Consider the following 11,776-nt stretch of genomic DNA (forward strand, 5'->3'; position numbering starts at 1 on the left):
CTTTTCATGTGGTTTTTGTTATACAGGATTATCGTGGCAATAGATAATGGATACATATGGTATATACTTTTTATCCTTTCGTTTTCAATCTTGCATATGGTGTTTTCTCAGTGTATATTTTGCAAGTCACATATAGCTGAATTTTAACATTATTTGCCTGTGGGGTTTGTAACTTTACATTTTAAATAAACTTATTTATACTTATATTTTCTTATAATGTCCAGTTAATAATACATAGCTTCATCACACCAAGTAAGATAATTCTTTTTTTTTTTTTTTTTTTCTTTTGAGACGGTGAGCCTCGCTCTGTCACCCAGGCTGGAGTGCAGTGGCCAGATCTCAGCTCACTGCAAGCTCCGCCTCCCGGGTTCACGCTAGTCTCCTGCCTCAGCCTCCCGAGTGGCTGGGACTACAGGCACCCACCACCTCGCCCGGCTAGTTTTTTGTATTTTTTAGTAGAGACGGGGTTTCACCGCGTTCGCCAGGATGGTCTCAATCTCCTGACCTAGTGATCCGCCCGTCTCGGCCTCCCAAAGTGCTGGGATTACAGGCTTGAGCCACTGTGCCCGGCCAAGATAATTCTTGTAAGAGACTTTAACTTCATGCTTATCTATGCTCCTCTTCCTCTAAAGTATGTTGACATCACCAAGAGTTTTAGTTCTAGATAATGATTCAATTTGTTTAAATAGTATTCCAGTTTTTTGAGGAATAGACAATTATATGTTATTTCACAGATGCGTCACCAGCAATTATTTTAAATTATGCTAATTGCTTTATTCTAAGAGACTCTTTTCCTTTGCATTTTAACCCTTCTGATATCAGGAGGCATCTCAAAATTAGTGTGTACATTTTATATGGTGTTTCTCCTTGGTTTATATTATTCTAACATTCCTCTATGTCCTTTGTCTCTGCCTGGTCAAGTCCTCATCCTTAAAGACTTAATTGTTTCCTCCTCCAGAAAGTTATCCCTGACCTTCTGGTTCCCATCTCCATGCCTTTAATATCAATCCTGTTTTGTTACAAAATCTGTTTGAGTGTCTGCATTCCTCACCAGGGAAAGCTTCTTAAGGGAGGCTCCAACTATTGTCCACTTTATATTCCCCTTGGATCTTACATATTTCTAGAGGCATACATAATTAATACATGTGTGCTAAAGCATAAATTAAACAACAAATTGAAAGGTAGCTTACAAGAACTGTGAGGGGTCTGAGATTTTACTCTGTTGCAAGCTAACAAGTCAGCTTGCCACAATGTCATGGATACTGACAGAAGATAGCAGACCTCCTGAGTTAGAGTCAAAAACGATTACCCACAGCGAAAGCAGTAGCTGGAGCACAAACTTGGTTGCATTGGTTTCTGGAGCACCAGTTCCGCAGGGCAGCTTAGGTGGTCCTAGACCTATGCTTGCACAAACGTGGGTTGTGTCGTGGGAGACAAATGTGGAACCTAGAAAATGTACCACTGACAGCAGCCATGGCCGAAAGGAGAGCTTACAGCATTTCTCAACGCTGCTCACTGGAAATGGCCATGAGAAATATTCTAGATAAAGAGTGGTCAGGGCCTTGCATCCTTGGCATAACCCACCAAGACATCTAGGCATTGAAGAGACCCATGGAGTAGTGTTTCTCAATAGTAGAGAAAGCAGTTAGATGCAGATGGTGTTTTTTACTGTTATGATAACAAAACAATAAAAAGCAGACATAAGAACATTTGTTACTTCCTCAGGCCACTGAGCATGGGGTTAGCAGTTCCTTCCTTGGCCTCCATTGTACCATAATAGAAAATCACAATGAAGACCTTGAACTATCCAGTAAAAGTTAAACTTTTTGTTTTGTTTTGTTTTTGAGACAGAGACTTGCTCTGTCGCCCAGGGTGGAGTACAGTGGAGCGATCTCAGCTTTCTGCAACCTCCGCCTCCTGGGTTCAAGTGATTCTCCTGCCTCAGACTCCTGAGTAGCTGGGACTACAGGCACGCACCACCACGCCAAGCTAATTTTTGTATTTTTAGTAGAGACAGGGTTTCACCATGTTGGCCAGGATGGTCTTGATCTCTTGACCTCGTGATCTGCCTGTCTCAGCCTCCCAAAGTGCTGGGATTACAGATGTGAGCATTTAAGAAGACAGGATGTATATAAAATATAATCAATTTTACAGAAATTCTAGCTGAAATGCTTAAAATAAAGGGTTGTTTTTTAAAGAAATAAGGTTCAGAAATCTAGAAAGTTAAGGTATATAGAACTAGTCAATCTTTGACAATGGTAGATAAAAGTGTTCAAAATTCTTCTTGTGAGACTTAAGGTAATGATATGCGGCCAAAGTTGATATATATCCATATTACTAAAAACTTTTTTTTTCACGTATTTGCCAGATGCTTATGTATATCTTTTTGGCTACTCATTGCTATATTTCAAATACATAAAATGTAGATTTTATTCAATTTACCTTAACACTTTTAGAAGACTTTGAGAATAGCATGTAAGGAACTTGCTTTTCTGTTTCATCAGTAATAATGTGACCCATGACTGGATGACATTAATAAATGATGTTCCGTACTAAAGGCAATTCTTGATAAGAGACATTATATTGCTCCAATACACATGCACCATGAACCAACAACATATATTATTTTTTACAGTTTAATTTCCAATTTCTAAAAGAATTCTTCTCCACAAAGATCACAATGAATTTCAAGTGAGATTTAGGATTGTATTTAAATGAACTTAGAAAAACATTTACTTGTATTTTATCTTATTTCTCGTTTCCCAACTATTCTCTAAATCATAGAACTCATAGGAAATATTAACTGCTTTTTAATTTCTCCTTGGGAAATTCACCAATTTTATACATTCTGAACTAGGAATTTAACTAGCTCCTATACATTTATAGAAAGAAATTGACTGTCACATATTTGTGACTATTGTTATGAAAAGGTGAACACTTTATCCTCACTACTGAGTCGGGAATATATCTAGATGACGTTTATGATTATTTCTTAAACAAGATATTTGGGAAAGCTCTACTTGCAAAACATATTAAATGGCAAAGAAGCTTTGGTTAGAAGTGAGGAGGGCTATAAGGAAGAAATAGGAGTAGAAAATAAAAGGGCCAGAATAGATAAAAGAAGTCTATTTTGTAGGCTTGAGGAAGGGAGTGCTGAAGCTAAGGGTGGAGCAATGGCATGCAGAAGAAACTGGGGACTTCCAGGGACAAAAGGGAGGCTGGAGGAGAGGAGTGAGGGGGGGCCGGCGAGGTAGCTCATGCCTGTAATCCCAGCACTTTGGGAGGCCGAGGCAGGAGGATCACCTGAGGTCAGGAGTTTGAGACTAGCCTGATCAACATGGTGAAACCCTGTCTCTACTAAAAATACAAAAATTAGCTGGGTGTGGTGGCGGGCACCTGTGATCCCAGCTACTGGAGAGGTTGAAGCACAAGTGTCTCTTGAACCCGGGAAGTGGAGGTTGCAGTGAGCCAAGGTCGCTACACTGCACTCCAGCCTGGGCAACAAAGAGCAAAACTCCGTCTCCAAAAAAAAAAAGCAATTAGGACAGGTTTTCTCTAAGGGATATGGCAATCAAATAACAGGACAAGAAGGGAGACAGGAGCTTAGGGGAAGGGGCAGAGCTGGGGGTTTCAGGAAATACTAAGAAAAGGAGCTTGAGGGCAATGAGGGTGGAGCTGACTGGCTGCCAGACCACCTGGAGGGCTGTGCTGGGGAACCAGAAAGAGCTGTGTGGGAAGGAAAGGGATTGGAGGCTAGGCACGGTGGCTCATCCCTGTAATCCCTGCACTTTGGGAGGTGGAGGCATGAGGATCTCTTGAGCCCAGGAGTTTGAGACCAGCCTGGGCAACATAGCTAGACCCCATCTCTAAAAAAAAAAAAAATATTAAAAATTAACCAGGTGTGGTGGCACGTGACTGTAGTACTTGCTGCTTGGGAGGCTGAGGTGGGAGGATCACTTGAACTCAGGAGGTCAAGGTTACAGTGAGCCATGATCACACCACTGCACTCCAGGTGACAGAGTGAGCCCCTGTCTCAGAAAAGAAAAAGAAAAAGCTTGTCAAAATGTGCAAAACCTTTGTAATAAAAGCTCCAAAATATTGCCGAGAAATCTAACAAATAAATAAATGATTATCTGGATTTGTTGTTGTCTTCAGATGGAGATGACATTGTTTTACAGCTTTCTTTATTTAAAAAATAATAATAAAGGGAGTGGGATGAAGCCTGGGCCTTGGAGAGGGAATAGGACAAGGAAGTCCTAGAGGAGGCTGGGGAAGAGAAGAGCCTGGGTGTGTATGGGAAGCCATAGCCTCCTGCCTGTCTAGGAGGGAGGCCACACAGCCAGGATAGTGTTTCTGGGACCAGATAAGAGAGATACAGTGAAAGGGAAACATGCTTCCTTTTCATGTCCCACTTACAATGGTCTTGTGGACCATATCTAGTAATATGTATACCACATTTTCAGTAAAATTTCAATAATATCCTTTTTATCAGCCTCAGAGCTATCTATTGTATGACCAGAATGTGTTCTTGTTGGACGTTTATATTGTTTCTAGTTGATGTTTGTATGAGCATGCTGTACTGAATGTCCCTGTAGCTAAGTCTTTGCTCACGATCTTAATAATTTCATAAAGAGAAATTACTGGGAGTGGGAGAGTGAGTGTGGGGAAGGGGAATGCCAGAGCGAAGGACATAAACAATTTTAAGGTTTCAGATAAGTAATTTTCAAATTGCCCTAATTAACATTCTAACACAAGCCCATGATGATCTCTGCTTCCCCACGTCCCATTATCACCGAGTATTATTTTTAAAAAAGGTGAGATTTAATTACATCTTAAATAAAAAGGACATCTTTCTTTAAAAAGTAACAGGATGACTGCAGATGTACAGGCATCAAGAGAGATTATCAGTAGGCAAGTTCATGCTGCCTCCCGGTGGCACATAAAAAAACTGACAAGAGAGAAAACCAAGTCCAACCAGATAGGGACTATCTAAGCAAGTGATCGATGTTAATTTATTTAGAGCTAAAGTTTTATAAAGTGAGTGGAAGAAACACAGAAAAAATGGACTTGATCTTAGCATATTAGAGGGAATGGGAACTAGAAGGAAAACATTCTTACCGATGACTAGAACATGTGACATGATTGTGTATGATGCACTCAGAGATGATTTATTAAACTGAGTGATAGCAAAAAAATTAACTTTTTGATGTCAGGCTAGGAGGAAAGATCACTCACAACTTCTTTGAAGGGGCTATGGGACTACCTATATCTTGTGTATTTCACATCTGTTTCTTCTACAAGACAGTGGAGACAACAAGGTGCAGTCTTCTAAGGTGACTATTTCCCTGAAAAGAACACTCATAACAGTAATTACGTATTCTGTGTCTTAGACCACCTTTGGGGAAGAAAGTTTATTTTAACACTGAAATTGTTTCTGTATGCAAAACACTATGCTCTCTAGGGACAAAGCAGGAAAGGAAAAGGGAAAAGGGAAAAAGGGAAAAAGCTGCACAGAGAAATGACGGTTTTTGTACTAAAAGGAGTTGTTTATCTTTTGCTGTTTTCCAGAGTTCCATCCTCTTCTCTGTTTATCTGTTTCTGCATGATCTCAACTACTCCTAGGACTGCAAATACCACTTGCACAGTAATCCACTTGCTTATTCAATCTTTGACTTAGATTCACTGTGGATAAACAATATGCTCAGTATTATTTCCATGAGACTTGATGTTGGAGAAACACACATCAAATAATCATATCAATAGGCATGTATTTATAGATTATGAAAAGTAAGGGGAAAAGTTCAGGTTACCAAGAGAATGTATAACTTAGTGGTTCTTAAACATTTGCTCTCATACCCCTAATGCTCTCCTATCTGTAATGACTGATGATTAATTTACTGATAATTGGGTACTTGCCCATATTCTTCAATCTTTTTTTTAAAAAATAAAGCACTACCATTAGAGACACCTGACTTGAAAAATGATTTTCTACTTAGCCATTAGAATGGTCTACAATCTTAGTTGCTGGGAAGCTTAACAAAAGGATTCTAAAAAAATTATATGTGTTATTATTTCACTTAGATATGCCTTATTTAACACATATACTCAGAAAACATACTGTTAATTTTAAGATACTTTTTCAAAACTCTTTTTTCAATGAGGTATAACATAAATATATACAAAATGCACACATCTTCAGTGTACAGGTCAATGAAGGTTTTTTTTTTTTTTTTTTTTTTGACAGAATCTTGCTCTGTCACCCAGGCTGGAGTGCAGTGGCTTGATCTCGGCTCACTGCAACCTCCTCATCCCGGGTTCAAGCAATTCTTGTGCCTTAAACTCCCGAGTAGCTGAGATTATAGGTGTGCACCACCATATCCAGCTAATTTTTGTATTTTTGTGTTTTAGTAGACACGGGGTTTTGCCATGTTGGCCAGGCTGGTCTCGAACTCCTGACTTCAAGTGATCTGCCCACCTTGGCCTCCCAAAGTGCTGGGATTGCAGGCGTGAGCCACTGTGCCCAGCCAGATCAATGAAGTTTCAATTTTATAATGAGTTCATTTCTATAAAACCTTGGAGTTTGAGTGTGCAGCCTCAATGAAATAAAGTATCTCTTTATTTCAAGTTTTAAGTACCTTAAGGCTTCTTACCTACATTTTTGGGTTTGCTCTAACCGAACTCTCCCTTGGGTACATTGTATTGTTTAAAAATGTCGAGAGATGGAAGAAAAAAACGTCCTTATGTTTTCTAGAGTTTCCAGATAAAATATACAATGACCCATTAAATTTGAATTTCAGAAGCTAATAATTTTTCAGTGTTTTAGTATATCTGGAACATACTCATACTAAAAAATTGTTATTTATCTGCAATTCAAATTTAACTGGGGTTCTGTATTTTTACTTGCTAAATCTGGCAATTCTACCCATGTTCAACTCCACATTGTGTCTAATTATCAACAGCCCTACATGCACCAAAATACTCCATTTCTAATGCTGTGCTTTGTGTCTCACGAAATTTGAATAATATGGAAAAAGACACAATGGCCCTACAAAGGAAGGCTTCACGATGCTACTATTTTAAACAGCTGCTTATTTGTTCAGTGTTTCAGGGGAATTTACACTTCAGGGTAACAAACAATAATAAATATAGGCAATGAAGACTTTTTTGTTTGTTTTGAGACGGAGTCTCGCTCTATCACCCAGGCTGGAGTGCAATGGTGTGATATCGGCTCACTGCACCCTCCACCTCCTGGGTTCAAGCGATTCTCCTGCCTCACCCTCCTAAGTAGCTGGGATTACAAGCGTGTGCCACCATACCTGGGTAATTCTTGTATTTTATAGGGTTTCACCACTTTACAAGGTTTCATCAACAGGGTTTCACCACTTTAGCCAGGCTGGTCTTAAACTCCTGACCTCAGGTGATCCACCCACCTTGGCCTCCCAAAGTGCTGGGATTACAGACATGAGCTACTGCACCTGGCTAGGAGACATCTTTATTTATAAATTGGAAACTGGGAAACAGTGAAAGGGAGGGAGAAAAGGGGAACCAACCAGCTGATTCTTACTTGCAAGTGGTTTGGTTCTTAGGCAGCTCAGCCTCAGAAAACAGCACGTTTAAAAGATGAGGGTCTGAAAATTGATTCCTTTGGGACTGTTATGCCTGTATACCCCCTTGGGAAGCTTTTGGGCATTTCTAAGTGTATAGTACAGTATTCCAGTCATGACTACTCACCCAGACTCAGAAGTCTTCTCAGAGTTAAACAGCCTATAAGCTGAGAACTGAAGGATGAGTATAAGTTAACTGATGTATAGGTAATGTAAGATTGATCAGATGTTCATGGAGACTTTTTCTAGCAGATTTCAGGTTAAAAAGCATGTAAGTTAGAAAGCAGTATGTGTAGCTTGTCTTTTCACTTTGTTAATGGTTTCCTTTTTGGTGAAGAAGCTTTTCAGCTTGATGTAATCCAATTTGTCTATCTTTGCTTTTCTTGCTGTGTTTTTGAGGTCTTACCTAAAAATTCTTTGCCCAGATCAATGTCCTGTAACATGTCCCCAACATTTTATTCTAGTAGTTCCATAGTTTCAAGTCTTAAATTTAAGTCTTTAATCCATTTTGAGTTGATTCTTGTTTATGGTGAAAGACGGGGATCTAGCTTCATTCTTCTGCATATGGATATCTAGTTCTCCCAGCATCATTTATTAAAGAGACTATCCTTTCCCCAGTGTATGTTCTTGGTGACTTTGTCAAAAATGGGATAGCTCTAAGTGTGGAATTTATGTAGGAGGAAATATCTGCAAATCATCCCTCCAACAAGGGATTAACAACAAGACTCCTAAAAAAAATAAATAACTAAATACCAAAAAAAAAAAAAAAAAAAAAAAAAAAAAAAAAAAAAACAAAATTAAAAGGATGGGCAAAAGACCGGAATAGACAGTTTTCAAAAGAAGACACACAAATGGCCAACAGGTATATGAAAAAAAAATGTTCAACATCATTAATCATCAGGGAAATGGAAATCAAAACAGCCATGAGATATCATCTCACCCCAGCTAGAATGACTATTACCCAAAAGACAAAAAATAACAAACCCTGTTGAGGATGCAAAGAAAGGGAACATCAGTACACTCTTGATGGGAATATAAATTCGATCAGTCACCATGGTAAACAGTATGAAACTGTCTCAAAAAACCAAAAATAGATCTGATGGATATCCCAATTAACCTGAGAGAATTGTTACAAATTGCATACATGTGTCAAAATATATGTATTCCAAAAATATGTAAAACAATGACATATCAATAGAAAATACAAAAAAGAGAAAGGTTTGTGTGTGTGTATGTGTGTGTCAAAGTATCCCAAGGTCCCTTGTATTGTTTAAAAACAGGGTAAAAATAAAAATTAACTTCAGAATTTGCTCAATTAAATAAGTGTTAAAAATTGTTGAGTGGCCACCAATAATTAGATGGTACCAGAAAAGATAGTACCAGAAGACAGTAGATAGTACCAGAAAGACAGTACCAGAAAGAATTACTTCCCAAGTGGTAAAGCAGAAAATGGCAGGTGGAGGGTAGGGAGTGGGAAGGAGAAATGTAGGTAAAGAATAAAATTAAATCAATTCAAGAGAAAGCATTCCTGGAGAAACCTAGAAAAAGTAGGAAGACTTAATGCATAAAATAAAATGGTAGAAATCACAAAATATCAGAAATCAAAATCAATGTCAATGGACCAAAGGTAAATGCAAGCTCCTAAGACTGACTAAACAAAGAGTAAACAAACAACATTGAGCTAGATGTTGTTTATAAGAGCCACACTAAATTATAAGGACAAGAAGGAAGGTTAGTAAATAAAAGGATATAAAAAGATACACCATGGCAAATACCAACTCAATGAATGTATTTAGCCATGCTAAATAAATGTCAGGTAAAATACCTTAAGGCAAAAAATTTCGTGACATGAAGAAAGTTATTACAAATTGATAGAATGGTCAATTCATAAGAAAGAAATTTTAAATCTTTATATACTTTAAAAATATATTCAAATTATAGAAAAGACAAATAGGCAGACTTACAATAAGCAGATTCAAATCACTTTCTGCAACTGATAAAGCTGACAAGCACATCAGGAAAGAAATCTCAACAGGAATTAGGACAACTTTAAACTGAAAGATAAAGAAATTATACTATTAAAAACTTAAGGGATACAACTAATGTAGTACTTGAAGGGAAATTCATAGCTTAAATATATTTTTCAGAAAATAAGAGACGTTAAAAATAGAGACAGTGTTACTTCAAGAAAATGAGGTAATAAAGTCAGAAAATAGAAGGAAAGAATACAGACAAGGAAAAATAAACTGGAGAACAATTACAACAAGAAAAAACAACACAGATGATTAATAAGACTTGTCAAGAGAAAAATATATAAATAATTAACATACACAATAAAGGAGGAAATGGTTGAAAGAAACAGAAAACTTGACTCCATCTGTGAGTATGAAACAACTGATGTGGAAGGCAAGATTTTGCCTCCCCCAAAATACCTACCCAGATGACTTAATATAGTTGAGTTTCTAATTTTTCAAGTGACAGTTACTTTCTGTTCTTGCTATATATGATGTCATATAAATTGCTGCCGAACACAAAAAAATGGAGTTGTGCGGCTCATTTTATGAGACTAGTGTAATTTTTCAAATAAAGTTTTTATTTTAAAATTACAAATTTACAGAACAGTTGCGAGAAGAGTAGAAAGAACATGTCACCTCCCTATTTGAAAGTAAACTACAGGCATTATGCCCAATAACCCCCACTACTTTGTCTATTTCCTATAAACAAGGACTTTTCCCTACATAACCCTAACATACCCACGGGGGTCAGGAAATTAACATGATATACTTTAATACCATCTAATCCACGGACGCAATTCAAGAGTCTCCAAAACAGACAAATAGAATTAAATGCAGTAACTTAAATATCTGATTAACTGGTGCTCAATAAATAGACATTCCTTTCACTAATTCACTGGGGACTCCTGAGTTTCTATCCTGGTAGTTGCAAGATGGATCTGTCTGCATGATCTCCAACCCTTGGACAGCCAGGAAGTGGGGTGATACCACCCCAATGTGTCACAGCCATATGACAAGGCTACATCCTGTCCACCACATTAGTCCGTCCAGAGTCTCTCCATGGCCTGTCCCTGAGAGACAAGGCTGTGAGGCTGCCCACCTGGAGCCTAGTGCCAGCTTCAAGAACTCCCAGTGGGCACTACCCTTACCGGGCCGCACACAACCTCCGCCCCCAGGAAGGCAGGGACAGCGTCAGGCGGGACGCTTTGCGCAGCTGCAGGCCTCCCCCGCCGCATTCGGCCTTCAAGCCCGCACATGCTCCCTGGGGCCCCTGCAGGATTACGAGGGGGTGGGTACAGGGCCCGAGTTTCCCGCCATCTTGGGCCCTAACGGTATTTTTCCAGCTCTGGGAAGATCGGCCTGACCCGCCGCAGAGATTTTTGGTAAACCCCAGCTCGGCTTATGTATGGTTAGCCTGCTCCAGGTACTATTGATTTCCATGGTACTTCCCCACTTTTCTCCTCTGACCCACAGGGGCTTTGGCCTCCCAGGGGCGGGCTGGGAGCTGAAGTCTGTGGTGGGATCCTCAGCTGCTTCTGTTCTCCCTACCTCTAATGGCGGCGGCGGCTCAGACTCAGCTCTCCCACCCTGGAGCAGAGCCCTTCCTCGAAAAATGCAGTTATCAGAGAGGGGAGCACCCAGCATATGGGGTCAATGATGGCTGATCCCTAATGTCAAGCTGTGTGTGAGTGTGAGAGAGACCCTAATGCCAGGGTGTGTGAATGTGAGAGAAACCCTAATGTCAGGGTGTATTAGTGTGACAGAGAGATCCTAATTTCAGGGTATGTGTGTGTGAGAGAGACCCTAATGCCAGGGTGTGTGTGAGTGTGAGAGATCCTCATGCCGGGGAGTGTGTGACTGTGAGAGAAATCCTGATGTCAGGGTGTGTGTGTGAGAGAGACCTTAATGCCAGGGTGTGTGAGTGTGAGAAATCCTAACGTCAGGATGTGTGAGTGTAACTGAGAGATCCTAATGTCAGGGTGTGTGTGTGAGCGACCCTAATGTCAGGGTGTGTGAGTGTGAGATAAATCCTAATGTCAGGGTGTGTGTGTGAGAAAAAGACCCTAATATCAGGGTGTGTGAGTGTGACTGAGAGATCCTAATATCAGGGTGTGTGAGTGTGACTGAGAGATCCTAATATCAGGGTGTGTGAGTGTG

At 39.5% G+C, this 11,776-nt stretch overlaps 1 protein-coding gene across 1 annotated transcript in view; it reads left to right on the plus strand.

Moving 5' to 3' along the window:
* Positions 1–10,940: 10,940 nt before the first annotated feature.
* The window catches only part of TDRD15 (tudor domain containing 15), a 26,016-nt gene continuing 25,180 nt past the window's right edge, over positions 10,941–11,776 (plus strand). Inside the window, 1 exon segment of the mRNA XM_011950683.1 lies at positions 10,941–11,001. The gene's annotated coding sequence lies outside the window, so the exon portion shown is untranslated.

Source organism: Colobus angolensis, unplaced genomic scaffold (genome assembly GCF_000951035.1).
Source record: "Colobus angolensis palliatus isolate OR3802 unplaced genomic scaffold, Cang.pa_1.0 Scaffold109, whole genome shotgun sequence".
NCBI classification, from domain to species: Eukaryota; Metazoa; Chordata; class Mammalia; order Primates; family Cercopithecidae; genus Colobus; species Colobus angolensis.